Source organism: Dreissena polymorpha, chromosome 6 (genome assembly GCF_020536995.1).
Source record: "Dreissena polymorpha isolate Duluth1 chromosome 6, UMN_Dpol_1.0, whole genome shotgun sequence".
Classification (NCBI taxonomy): Eukaryota; Metazoa; Mollusca; class Bivalvia; order Myida; family Dreissenidae; genus Dreissena; species Dreissena polymorpha.
The window spans coordinates 76353167-76367961 of record NC_068360.1 but is presented as its reverse complement, the minus strand read 5'-3'; the positions used below and the strand labels follow the sequence as shown (position 1 = coordinate 76367961).

The following is a 14795-nucleotide window of genomic DNA, read 5'->3' as shown; positions in this document are numbered from 1 at the left end:
ATGCAGGAAGTACTATCTCCAGGAAGTGAGAGTCTCAAATATGAAACACATAACTTAAAAATTCGCATTAAAAACACAATATGAAGTAAAAGATGAAACAAAATAATAAAGAAAATTTAAATGTAAATCGGTAACGGAATCTGTTCGTGTTTAGATCCCATCTCACATGGACTAAAAACCGAACTGAAAATAAACTTAATATCCACTTTATTATTGCAAAATTATAAACGTAAAAATAATGTAACCAATTATTTAGACATACATATGTCCATTATTGGCGGGAGGGCGGGGTTATCACCCCTTCGCTTTCCTTTTCCATTACTTTTGCCTGTCAAATACACCCTCGAATGGAGACTCAATAGATTCGCAAATCATATATACCTCAAAACGAAAAACTCGTGCGCTTTCGCGCTAAAACGTGCACGCATTATTCGCGCTAAACCATTACCATAACCTCTCTTGTAAATAGCATGTATACAACCATACTATACCGTATTTATCAAACCGTGTATAATTTCATTCATTTTCTTTTATATTTTGAAAATAGTTTATAAGTTTAGGTTCATAAGAAAACATAAAATACCTAAATTAAAAAAATAACGATAATACTATTGTACCACGTGGTTTGGCTATCATCACGTGGTTGGTTATGAAGGCATGGATTTGATTAGTATATAAATATATGCTTTACTAAAAATATCTATAAAGGTTATACCCCTGTAATAGCAATGGTTATTTACGGGTCCTTTCTCATGTAACGGTATCATTACAGAGAACGCCCATTTTTTTTGGGGGGGGAGTAACCTGTGCTAAAAATCGTATACAAAATAATATTAACAAAAGGTAGAATAATGTCCATAATGTATATGAAATGTTTAGCTAGTGCGACACCAGAGTATTCTTTAGAAGGGTTTAAGAATTGTTAAAACCCGTTTGCAATAAACCCGCTTTGCAATAAATTTATTGCAAAACGGGTTGGAGCGTCTTATTTCAATTGGATATTTTTATAACAACCAGTTTTCCAATAACCCCGTTTTGCAATAATTTTATTGCAAAACGGGTTGAGTGTGTTATTGCAATCTGTAATTTTTATAACAACCCGTTTTGGAATAAACCTGATTGGAAATAAACGCATCACACATGCATTTATTGATTCACATTGATTGGAAACTATGAAAACAAAGTCCAAACTATGTCGTTTTATGGATCTTCTTTTCCTAAATAAGACATAAGTGTAAGTAGAGACAAAAAACGACATCGAAAGTGATCGAATTCATGATAAATCAGATAAAACAATTCGAAATGTGTATGGAAAATGATTTAAACCATGTTCGTACTGAAGCGAAGAAAATCCAGAAATGCAATAACTTTATTGCAATACGGGTTGCGGTATCCTATTGCAATTTGATATTTTTATAACAACCCACCTTGAAATAATTTTATTGCAATCGGGTTTGAGTGTCTTATGGCAATTTGATTTTTTCTATAAACCCATTTTGCAATAAAATCATTACACCCGTATAAATTAATTCAAAGGGATTGGAAATATTAACGTGAAGTTTCTTATGTCGCATACAATAATATAATAATTATAAAAAACATATAATAAACTGTGAGTTTTTAATAAAAAATAATATGCATGGAAGGTGATGAAATTACGTTATTAAATACGATCATCATCACAATATACAAATTGTTTCACAATTATTTAAAAGCTATAAAGGCGGTTTCAAATGTCGTCTACAAGATAAATCAAAACATAATATTTTTATAAAGTGATTATTACCAATATGGGTAACATAACCTTAGCACTTAATTGATTGAAATCTCTTTCGATACACATTCTGTGTTGTTTTATCGTATTCAATCTCGTAATTTCGTCATCTTCCATGCCCTTTAAATTGTAGTCGTAACTCATAATTTTGTCTATTTTGTTTATGAAATATAACATGATATTTAATACCGAAACATAATATTGAACTGGTAATTACGCTTTATTTTTTACTTCCATTTTAAAGACGGATTGCCAGATTTGCTGTTGTCCTATCGTCCGTCCATCGGATGTGTTCGTGCCGAGTTCCTTTAAACAGTATTACTGCTAGATTGATGAATCTTTACAAACCTTGTAACCAGCATGTACATATGTGCAACGGTATTTTGGTTTAGATGTTTTTGCCGTACCCGCATCTAGGGCAATTTATAGTAATTAAAAAAAAGCTTTTGAATTTTTTGTCGCGCGTAACTCAAAATATATTGTTGCTAGAGTAATAAGGCATTCCAAATATAATAACCTGAATTGATCGCACACATTTCCATATTTTTTTATTCTTATGTGTTTATTGTTTTCGGTTATAATAGAGTTTTTATGCATACGTAAAATTATAGCTTCTTGTGGACGCATGTTCAATATATATTTGTAAATGCAAATCCAATAAGTCTTTACAGAAGTTTGTCATATAATTGACTACTCTATACTGACGATATCGGGATCAATGCAGGTGACAATTTCGTGGAAATGTTTTGTTATAGGCTCATAAAAGCTTTAAACAAACAGACATTATATTTGTGTCACTAATCTTTCTGATACCTAGGTCTTCCGTGTACCCTAAACAACGTCATAAATAATCAGTCAAGAGTTCTAAAGCGTTTGCTTTACGAGTTTCGCGGTTTTACTTTCGGTCCGATAAGAGGCATTTCTACGACAAAAATAAAACCTAAAACACTAACCTACGTCTATTACAAATTCCCCTGATCGAATATCTCAACATTGGGTTCTAAAAGCACACCCATGAAACCACTCAGATACAGAAACTAAGACGGTACACTGATTTTTCCGTTGTTCGATAATTCAAGAGAAATGAGTACTATTGACACATAAGTAACATTAAGCAATAATTACATACGCCCGCTAAAGCTATAACGTATTTAACTACATGTAAATTACTTTTATTGAATCAGATTGCTAGTATGTTTACCCATTTTAACAATATCGGTATTATATTTATATAACAATTAATCAAAAGCATAATTTATCATAATGCCTTTTGACTTTCATTTTGAAAAAAAAACGACATTTGCATGTCACGTTAACGAAAAATGCTATTTCCTACATAGGTCACGGATCATGGACATATGAACCTTGTTCTGGGAATACATGGCATAATGCATGTGCGTAAACTGTCGTTCCCTGAATAGCCTGTGCAATCCGCACAGGCTAATCAGGGACGACACTTTCCGCTTTTGACTTTTTTCGTTTAAATGAAGTCTCTTCTTAGCAAAAATCCAATTTAGGAAGAAAGTGTCGTCCCTGATGAGCCTGTGCGGACTGCACAGGCTAATCTGGGACGACACTGTAGCACATGCCTTAAGCCAAGTGTTCTTAGGACGAGGCTCAATTATGTTTGACTTTCAATTTTAAGAGGATCTTCAATTAAGGTATAGAAGGAGGGGAAGCCAATACCCTATTAATTATATTACATACTATTGCCGTGCAAAGCTTTTGAAATATATAACTTTTGGTAATAATACGGCGGTCATATTTTCTGCGCATTGACATGCGCATTTTTATATTTAGGGCATGCAAACATATAACAAATGTTCACTGTATGTTCAAAACCGTTGCATATTTTCAGAATACAGTGTTTTCACAATGCGTAAGCGGTTGTAACTATTGAATGAACATATCATCGACACTCACTTGTCAATTATTTTTTATATCGTCTTGCCCAGAATGTAGTTTTCCTGGAGAATCTAAATAACTATAGTTCTGTCTCTTTAAACGAACCGCTCTATGAATAGCCACAGGTGGTTAGCGTGTGGCTATGGTATTAATTAGTAAAAACATTATTTTGAATAAAAATAATCAAATTATTACGAAAAATTAACTTCTCTGGAAAAAATCACCACCAAATATATATATATTTGTAACAAGGTATGTGTATAACAAGGTATTTAACTCTAAATGACCCCAACATAGGATGCATCGCTTTGAACAGCCATAACTTCATCAAATGTGCAGAGATTTCCATGAACTCGGTCTTATTTAACGCTGAAATGAATTTCCATTCTGGAAATGTAAATATCTTGTAATATTTTTACAAATGCTTTGTCGCATTTTAAGAAATAACACGATACACGGCTCGCGTGACCTACTCGTTATCGTTCTGACCCGATTCAAGTATGAAATCTTCTGGGAGAAAAGATACACCTTCGCGTCGGACCAATGAAATCACCCGTGTGTTTAAAATGTCGGCCAGTTGAAATGTATGTAAACAAATGTTTTAAAAGGCACTGGACAATTAGTTTTGATGCACAATGTAACGGCAAGAACGGTTAGATTTTTTGTCATACCTTTTATTTAATTATGGTAACGAGGTCCGTGAACTTTGCAGGGAAAATGACCTTTACTCCGTGAAAATGTCAGACGGATTCTGTAAAGCTTTGGACGATAGTGAAGAAGTAATGGTAGTGTGTTTGATCATCTTTATTGGGTTCGGCACATAAATGTTATGGAAAACTTCATTTTGCTAGATGGAGTGGGACTTACTTAAAAGGATACATTACTACCTGACACACATAAATGTTTCGCTCGCAGGCGTTACATAATAGTTCTCTTAAATAGTGATTCAACATAACAATTGCATATTCAAATGAATAGGTTTTGTTGAGTAACATAAAAAATATGTAGTCAATGTGTAAAATCAAACTTTGAAAAATCCTTTTAATGCGAAATATATCAGAAAAGAGTGAACACGAATTGTGTCAATTTTACATTTATACCCACTTGATACGAAACTAAAATTTTTATAATTTAGTTTGATAGTATATTAACATAACCTCCTTTGGGTCCAAATACTCTTGGGGACAACCTATTAACAGAGTATACGCTGTTATTGATAACGCACGGAATACCGTTAGTGCCATCGTGGTTACACATTCAAATCCAGAGGGCGAGAATGCGATAACGCGATAGTACGATGGCGACGATGCGACAATACGATGAAAATAGTGCGACAAAACGCTATAGAAAATCGAAATACACATGTATGAATTAAATTGCTACCGCGTAGATTCTTAAAAATTGTTGTTTTCACAACTTACTCGACATAAAAATTCAATTACTCCCAAATTTGCTTTTAACTGTTCATAAGTAACTACAGTTTAAAGGTGTTTAAAGGATGATGCCCGACATTGTCTTTAATGTACTGTATTAATTACCGTTTTATATTACGTAAATGGTAAAACTGTAATTATTTGTTAAACAATCTGCTGTAAACGCTGACTTTATTGACCGACGTCAAACAAAAAAATAATAGTCGCCGGATAACCCCGCCCTCATAAGCATTCTCAGAACCGCTTGGACGGCAAAAATTACAGTTTGATGGCCAGAAAGTAACCTGAGAACATCACTACAACTAACACCACCACCATCAGCACCTTCTCCTACAATACCACCACCACCGTCAACAATACGACCATAGTCCATAACCATCATCACCACCATCAACAAACTCACTATCACTACCACCATCACCACCACCATCACCACCATAATCTCCATCAACACCATTATCACAACCAACACCACCATCACCACCTCCACGACTTCAATCACAATCACTACCACCACCCAACCATCGGCAATAGAATCAACACCACCATCACCACCACCATTCCAAACACCACCATTATCATCGCCATCGCCATCACCACTAAAATCACAAGCACTACCAGCACCACCACCAACACTATCACAATTTTCACCACCATCACCACCAACCCAACTTCCGTAACCATCATCACCATCACCACCACTACCATCACCACCACCACCATAATCACCAATACCACCACTTCAATGACCATCACCAGTGTATCCCCACCACAGCCACCTTCAACACCATCATCACAACAAGCTCCATCACCACCACCATCACCTCCACAACCACAATCACCAACACCACCCTCACTTTCATCACCATTTCCACCACCATCACCACAAATACCACCATCACAGCCATTTCCATCACCATCACCGCCAACAACGCCATCACCATCACAATTACAACCAACACCTCCATAACAACCATCATTTCCATTATCACCACCGCCGTCATCGCCCATACCACCACCATCATCACCTCCATTCCAATCACCATCACCACCATCACAACCACCATCACCCTAAAACCTCTCATCACCACCTATATCTCCATCAACACCACCATCAACACCAAAATCACTTTCATCACCATCATTACCGCCATCATCACCATCACCACCATCACAACCATCACCACCACTACCACAATTACCACAATCAACACCACCATCGCCATTTCCACAACCAACATCGCCATCATCATCATCTTGCAAATAATTATTTTCCTTGTTAATTTAACAAAATGTATTTTCTTATAAATTGTAAATATACATGGACAAATAAGGCATGTGTGTTTGTATTTAACGGGGTTCTTACACATAAATATAAACATCTTATTCAGTCGCTACAATTTCTTTAATATGCAATGATGTTCAGCCTCCACGGATCGGCTAAATTGAGGAATCTTCATGGCATCCGTAAACGTTGCGCCATACTTCTTCAGCAGTGGAACCGCATCGTGTAAGAGTCCCATCGGACACGAACTGGAAACTGACCTTAAAATAAATTAAACGCTACGTTATTGAAAATCATCAATTAGCGATTTTTTCTCCTTCTCCATATCTTTCCACCACTGAATACACACATTGAAAAGCAGATCAATGTATTTACCTCATATAAATGCAAAAACTAGGAACGCGTGCATTTTACGCGCAAAACCATAACTGTATTCTCTCTACTTAATACATGGTCAATACCAACAATATATTTCCCACTCCCACAGGAAGTGTCAGGATGAACGAAGTTTAAATATTGAAAGTAAATATATTTTCTCGTAAATATAAAACGAGATATATTATATAATCAATCACTTAAGATAAATGCCAACTAAAAGATCATTTGAAAACATGATACTGCATTTGCTGATAATATGCCCATTTAGGGATATAATATATACATATCACAGCTTTATATCGAATCCACTCACCTGAAAAAAGGGTAGGATTTAAAGTTCTCTCAACATTATTTGTTGTCTTTACGTGTTAACATTATTTACATGTTTCTGGCGATGACAATATTACGTCAAGTGTACAGCTAAACAAAACCATACATGAGTAACCAATAAAAGAAGAAAACAAATCAAATAAACACGTATTCGTATATATTGAAAAAAAAAGGATACGTCCATTTGCAACAAAAGATCAGTGTTAACGTTAAACTGCTGCAATAAAAAAAGAGATACAATGACGCAAGACCTTACTGACTGCCTTTAGTAAACAGTGTTGTTGTTGGAAAACAGAACGAAAAAGCTATCGATTAGACTTGATTTTCAGAGCTAAGGCGTGTTAACACTGTAAAAGCTGACTCGGACTCGCTTTCGCACCATCGACCCACGTCAGTGTGTTTACGCTTGCGGGCAAAAAAAGTGTGTCCCTCGCTGTAAACTGAGGAGCCTTGCCCGAGTTTGAGCGTCAACGATGTTAAAACGTCCTAGCTCTATAAAATCAAGTCGAATGGACAGTGTTGTCTTTCTGAAAACCAACGGCTGTAATGCTTACCAAAGGAAGTCTACAACAATCGCACATCACAATTATCTCTTTAAGCATACATGTCTAACGTCATCCTTGACCTTTACAAAATGATATCACTTATCTTTGTATTAACAGCAATGGCAGAGATGACGGTCCATACTTCAGTCTGGTATAGGTGAACTTCAGCGGTTGGCCATGGTGTATCGTGGCCCATGTAAAGTTCCTGCCAGTATCCTAATGCACGGACAGCTGTTGAACAAACACATGTTAGAGATACCAAACGAAGTATATTGGATACAGGCGAAGAACACGTCGCCAATATTGTTTTTTCTAAATGTATTGATTAAAGTTTATAACTTAAGTGTTCCAAATGACCATGTGCTATATTTTTTCCAAATTAGTAGCAGATAAATAACATAAACACGTATTACCATATATAGGTAAATTTGAATACGTCAATTTGCATCAAAAGATCAGAGTTTACGTTATACTGCTGCACTGAAAATAAAGAGATAATATGATGCAAACCCTTACTAACTGCCTTTGGTAAACAGTATTGCTGTTGGAAAACAGGACGAATACGCTATCGATTAGACTTGATTTTCAGAGCTCGATTAGACTTGATTTTCAGAGCTAAGGCGTTTTAATACTGTTTTCGCTGACTCGGACTCGCTTTCGCACCATCGACCCACGTCAGTATGTTTACGCTTGCGGGCAAAAAAGTGTGTCCCTCGCTGTAAACTGAGGAGCCTTGCCCAAGTTTGAGCGCCAACAATGTTAAAATGTCCTAGCTCTATAAATCAAGTCGAATGGGCAGTGTTGTCTGTCTGCATACCAACAGCAGTAATGCTTACGAAAGAAAGTCAACGACAATCTCGCATCACAATTACCTCTTTAAGCATACCTGTCTAACGTAATCTTTGACCTTTACAAATGATATCACTTATCTTTGTATTCACAGCAATGGCAGGGGTGACGATCCACACTTCAGAATGGTATATGTAACCTTCAGCGGTTGGCCATGGTGTATCGGAGCCCATTTAGAGTTCCTGCCCTTATCCAATGCACAGACAGCTGTTGAACAAAAATATGTTAGAGATACCACCCATGACGTATATTGGATACAGGCAAAGATTTTTTCCCCAATATTGTTTTGTCCAAATCTATTGATTAAAGTTTATAAGTGTTCCAACTGACAATGCGCTATATCTATTTCAAACTAGTTGCAGGGCGAAAACCTCCCGTTTACGATAACTGACAGTGTTGAAAGTTCAAAACGATCCGTTTAGGTACACATACACATTGAAGTGCACATGTGAATTGCTTAACCCATTTATGCCCAGTGGACTCTCCCATCCTTCTAAATTGGATCAATTTCTTTCCAAAAGTAGGGATGTCAAGTGTATTTATTTCTATATTTAGAATATTTCATAAAGAAATTCATTTAAGCAAACAGCGCAGACCCAGATGAGACGCCGCACTATGTGGCGTCTCATCTGGGTCTACGCTGTTTGCAATGTCCTTTTTTCATGACGGGCATGAATGGGTTAATACCTTTCTTTTTATGGGGAATACAAAACACATATAAATTTGCATTAAGGTCATGCTTCTTTTCATTAATATCGTCATGTTTTTAATACTTCAAGCGGAAAATTAGTCACCTTAAACTATTTTATTTCAACTAGTTTTACATCTTCATTATGTTTTATTTTCAATTAAATAAAACACATTTTAAAAACACATCGAAATTACAAGCACCGTCTCAATTGCAAAGCACACACCGATACAGCATGCGTAACACAACTTCATATTTACCTTATTATGTGAACTACACATCCATCCAATTCAATATCCCGACAACAAATGGTCTAAACAATCAAGTTTCACACCTTACCATATCACCTGATTACATCTCAGAAAGGTGCAACACGCCATTAAAACAACTCAACAGATGAAGTGATGGTACATATTTAACCCTTTAACACTTAGGAAAGTATTTTGACGCATCTGTAGTCCCATATAAATTTAAATTAAATTAAAGACCTTTCTTACTTAATAAAGCAGCAATCAGAATAAAACCTGAACAAACTGCGAGTTACTCACATTCCTCTTTCAGTGAATATTAACCCATTTATGCCCAGTGGACTCTCCCATCCTTCTAAATTGGATCAATTTATTCCAAAATTAGGGGTGTCAAGTATATTAATTTCTATATTTAGAATATTTCATAAAGAAATTCATTTAAGCAAACAGCGTAGACCCAGATGAGACGCCGCATCATGCGGCATCTCATCTGGGTTTACGCTGTTTGCAATGTCCTTTTTTCAGGACGCTAGGCATGAATGGGTTTATATTATAATTATAAGTAGTAGTAGTAGTAGTAGTAGTAGAAGTAGTAGTAGTAGTGACATCACAATCATGACCAAGCGATAACTTAATAACAAAATAACAATCACCAAGTTGTTTCGGAAAAACAATGGAAGGGGGGCTTATACAAAGTACAAACGATGTTACACTCTGCCTGGCGGTTGTTTTATTATGTACACGCAAAATATCGGATATCAAACCAAAATCTTAATCGCTGAAATACATTTTGTACTAGTAAGTATTGACGCTGAGTAATGCTACAAGACATGTACATGTGTCACCTGTTTTTTTAATAAATCATATGTGATAAAATCTGTGTTGTTCAAAACATGGTATGTAGTAGAACTTAAATGAGCCGTGCTCTGTGAAAAGGTGTTTTATGCATGTGCGTAAAGTGTCGTTCCAGATTAGCCTTTGCAGTCCGCACAGGCTAATCTGGGACGACACTTTCCGCCTTAACTTGATGTTGCTAAGAAGAGAATATTTTCTATAAACGAAAATCATCATAAAAGCGCAAAGTGTCGTCCCATATTAGCCTGTGCAATCCGCACATGCATTAAACCCCCTTTTCACAGAGAGCGTCTCAAATAAAAGGCAACCGGTAGTCGGTGTCGAATATTTCCCTTTCCGTCATGTGTTGTTTACTGAAGCCCGGCATTTGAAAGCAAACGACATAATTAGTTTGACACGATTATACCTAATCCGACCTTGAGCTTTAAATGGAAAAAGATAATTGTCAGGCGATAGTGTTAATTTTGTATACAATGTGTGGCCTAGTAATTACGCTTAAGCGAAATACTAAATTTCAATCGTTATTAGCAGTGACTTCATGCGAATATTATCATTAGCACGATTAAGTTAAAAAATGTGTTATCTTATCAAAACGCTAAAAAAACTATGTTTTAAAAACTGCTGTATATAAATAGATGGTGAAGGACCGCAAAAAGCAGATGTAACCCTTTCACACTCAGAATCAAAGTGAAAATGGCTATGTGAAAACAGCATAAAACCAAAACAGCCTGCGAGTAACTCGCAGTCAGTTTAGGTGTAATGCTGTTTTCTATTCATCAGTATCAAAGGGTTAAAAATGAAGCCTTTAAAACTTGAATTTATTAATAAAGGTATTTAATAAGATTTAACATTCTATGGGACTACAAGTGTGTCAAAATATGTATCCATGTTGTAAAAGGGTTAACCCATTTATGCCTAGTGTTTTTTTCAAAAAGGCCTTGGCAAACAGCGTAGACCCAGAGGAGACGCCGCATGATGAGGCGTCTCATCAGGGTCTGCGCTGATTGCTTTGAGGAATTTCTGTAAGAAATATTCTAAATATATAAATAAATGAACTAGACATCCCTAATTTTGAAGATAAATTGATCCAATTTAGAAGGATGGGAGAGTCCACCAGGCAAGAGACCATGACCCAGTTGTGTGCTCGTGACCAGACTACAATTGTCCAATTGGTAAGCAAACAAAACAAGGCATTCTTTGATCTTAATCTGTCATTACAATTTACAAAGCTATAATTTGTAACTTACAGTTGTAGTAACTATTATTTTGATTATCGTTACTAGAATTATAGCGCTGAGTTGAACGGAATACCTTTCGTAAATAAATCCCCGGGGTAGTACCAATGGTTCTGCTTGCTATTTTTGTTAATTTATGGCTGAGAATAATTGTTTTTCTAAATTGTTTTGATAATGGGTAACTTTTCACAAATTCCCATGTTACGTGATTGACAGTTTATAAATAAACAAAAATAACACGCACTATCTTGTGTTCTGCCGTGGGGAGTTATTTCCGAATAACATTTTGTCGACTTAGCTTTATGTTCTGTGTGCCTATTAATTAACTCCCAATGAAGTAAGTTGGGAAATTGTGAAAAGTTACCCTGTTTTCAAAACAATTTAATTACAACAGTAACAAATAATGAATTGTCGCTGGACGGCGGCTTTTTACTTAGCATTTCGCACGGTGCCAGTTCGGGGGCAGTCAAAATCGGGCGCGGGCAGCTGAAATTTCAACCTTAAATTATTAACACGGCAACCGTTAAAGGCAATGATTTTTTTGTGAAGTGTTATTCGCAAACTCGTCGTGTGGCCGCAGTTTGTTTTAAGCGCTTGTCTTGCGATGATTATTCCTCAAAACCCTATTCAGATTTTAACGGCGATCATATGGGCATGTGCGTTGTTAAAAGCCCGGAAGGAGATGCGTGTTCAGGCAACGTGTTTTGTCGGGTTGTAACCGGTCGACTTGCATAAAAATAGATCCATAAATGATTTTCACTTTCAAAATGCACAATCCAGAGTTGCGACTGCGCAATGCACACAAGTCATCGCATGAGCGCCCTCCGGTGATTGGTCGATAGTCGTCCGATGCTTGTTTCCGATATCAGTCCGCACAAACCATCTGTTGAGCGCTTGAGACTCGGAACAAAATTTAGATAGATTGTGCGTCGTCTGTCAGATTCAAAATCTATCAATTGAATGCATGCATTTACAAACAACATTCTGTAAACAAGCCCCTTAAAAAATTCATAATCATAATTAAATAACCGGAATAAACCATCTACGGTAACACTGGATAACAGTTGATTTATACGACATTACGTTATGTTATACGGGGATACTTTCAACGAGTAAGCAATTTTTGTCCATCCGATGAGCTTTTTGTTTTGAAATTTAGAATATTTGATTTTGTTTATTTCAGATCAAAAAAAGGCCTCACCAGTCTAAAAACATCAATGACGAATGCACAGGCTGCAGCAATATCCAAAAGTGAAGCAGCTGTAGTGTCGGTCATGACGAATGTGTACTTTGCTGCACAACATACTCTCGTATCATCGCTAGTTCCAGACCTGAACAGATTGTGTGTCTTGCAGGTAAAAAATAAATCTTCGAAACGAATTTGATTTAATTGTATTTTTTTTTTAAGTTTGCAAAAATTATTGAGCAAAATATATTTTGTTATCATTAATCATATTTTCAGGTTGCAAATCTGTATTGATATATTTTCAGGGTGCAACCCAGCTCAATGACCTTCGAGTTGACAGCCACACGTCATATGAACACAGCTCCAGTGTATTGGAATTTCAAACTGTATGGCAGACGTTCTGAGGAGTGATCTTCGCCAGAAGATACAGACATCATGCACGTACAGTGTTATGATTGATGAGGGTACAGACATTTTATTGAAGCAAAAATTTATTGACCTATGTAAGACTTTTGGAAACTGATGAGTTTGGAATGGCTTTGTCACATACTTACTTTTTAGGTGTGGCTGAACTTCAAAGGGCAATGCAGAAAGCATTTATGAGAATATAGTTAATTTGCTTGGAAGAAAGGGAATTGACATTTAAAATTTATGTGGGGTGAGCACTGACGGGGCTTCCGTAATGGTTGGGCGAAATTCTGGGGTAGTCACCCGTCTGAAGCGTGCAGTACCAGGTGTGCTGGCAACACACTGCATAGCACATCGGTTGGCATTGAGTTGTGCTGGGGCAGCCGATACCATTCCATATTTGGTGAAATACCAAGAGATTCTGAATTATGTTTATAAATTCTTTCAAATTCTCCAAAAAACATGTCCACTCTTTCGCAAATTCAGATGGTATTAAATGGGGGAACAAAGAAGTTTAAAGAAATGTTTTTATTGGGGGTCGCCATTTTTTTGTTCATTTTCGTTCATATAAGATGTTATATCAAGCAAGCAAATCATATATATATACATGTATTTCTTATTATAAGCTTTAGTAGCCTTCCATTCTAGTACCCCCCCCCCCAAAAAAAAATAATAAATAAAATAATAATCCCTACCTACCGACCCTGTTTTTTTTTCAAGCATACCGGAAACGGACCTTTTTGGGGGCCACTCCAACGATCTATACTGTAAACTTGTGTTTAAAATCGCTCAAAAATTGTATGGTGGGATGTTCATGTCATGTACAACTTGTTTACAGTTTGGAAAAATAACAAAAAATCTAAAGAAATTGCCATAGAGTCAGAAAGAATTCAAGAATTCAAATAAGGAAATCAATATTCCTGTTTAAGATTAAACCAATTGTGTTCATTTACTGATGATCCTCAGTTGAAATCGGCAAATTAATAAAACGTTTTTTAACGCTTTCCATAGAATTTTAAAAATCCTGTATTATCGACATAGCGTTTCAACTAACATTACCATTCCTGCGATGTATATTGGTTTCGCGCTTTTGTTCCGGCTTCGAATCACAGGGCTGGCACAATTTTTTTTTTATATTTTCCCTTGCTTTTATTATTCTTCAAAACAGTTACAAATATTACAATTTTGCTAGTAGATCATCCATTGAATAAAATACATAAAAAATACGAAAATCCGTGAACAAGTCATTTATGACAACCACAGGCGTTGGGCATCAGCTCTCTCTGATACATTTATATATATATATATATATATATACATATATATATATATATATATATATATATATATATATATATATATATATATATATATATATATATATATATATATATATATATATATATATATATATATATATATATATATATATATATATGGACCGTGCTCTGTGAAAATGGGGGTTTAATGCATGTGCGAAAAGTGTCGTCCCTGATAAGCCTGTGCAGTCCGCAGAGGCTAATCGGGGACGACACTTTCCGCCTAAACATGAATTTTGCTAAGAAGAGACTTTCTTGAAACAAAAATAACATAAAAGCGGAAAGTGTCGCCCCTGATACAAATAAGTAGCTGGTGAAAAACTACGATCTATGCGTGATAAATAGACTAATAGTGGC

General features: G+C 35.9%; 1 long non-coding RNA gene across 1 annotated transcript; it reads right to left on the bottom strand.

The window, feature by feature from the left end:
• Positions 1–4468: 4468 nt before the first annotated feature.
• Positions 4469–9486, bottom strand: LOC127835429 (uncharacterized). The gene is made up of 2 exons (XR_008028519.1): positions 9448–9486; positions 4469–8706 (listed from the first exon to the last, which is right to left on the bottom strand). It is a non-coding gene; the product is annotated as an uncharacterized LOC127835429 (long non-coding RNA).
• Between the last annotated feature and the right edge of the window lie 5309 nt (positions 9487–14795).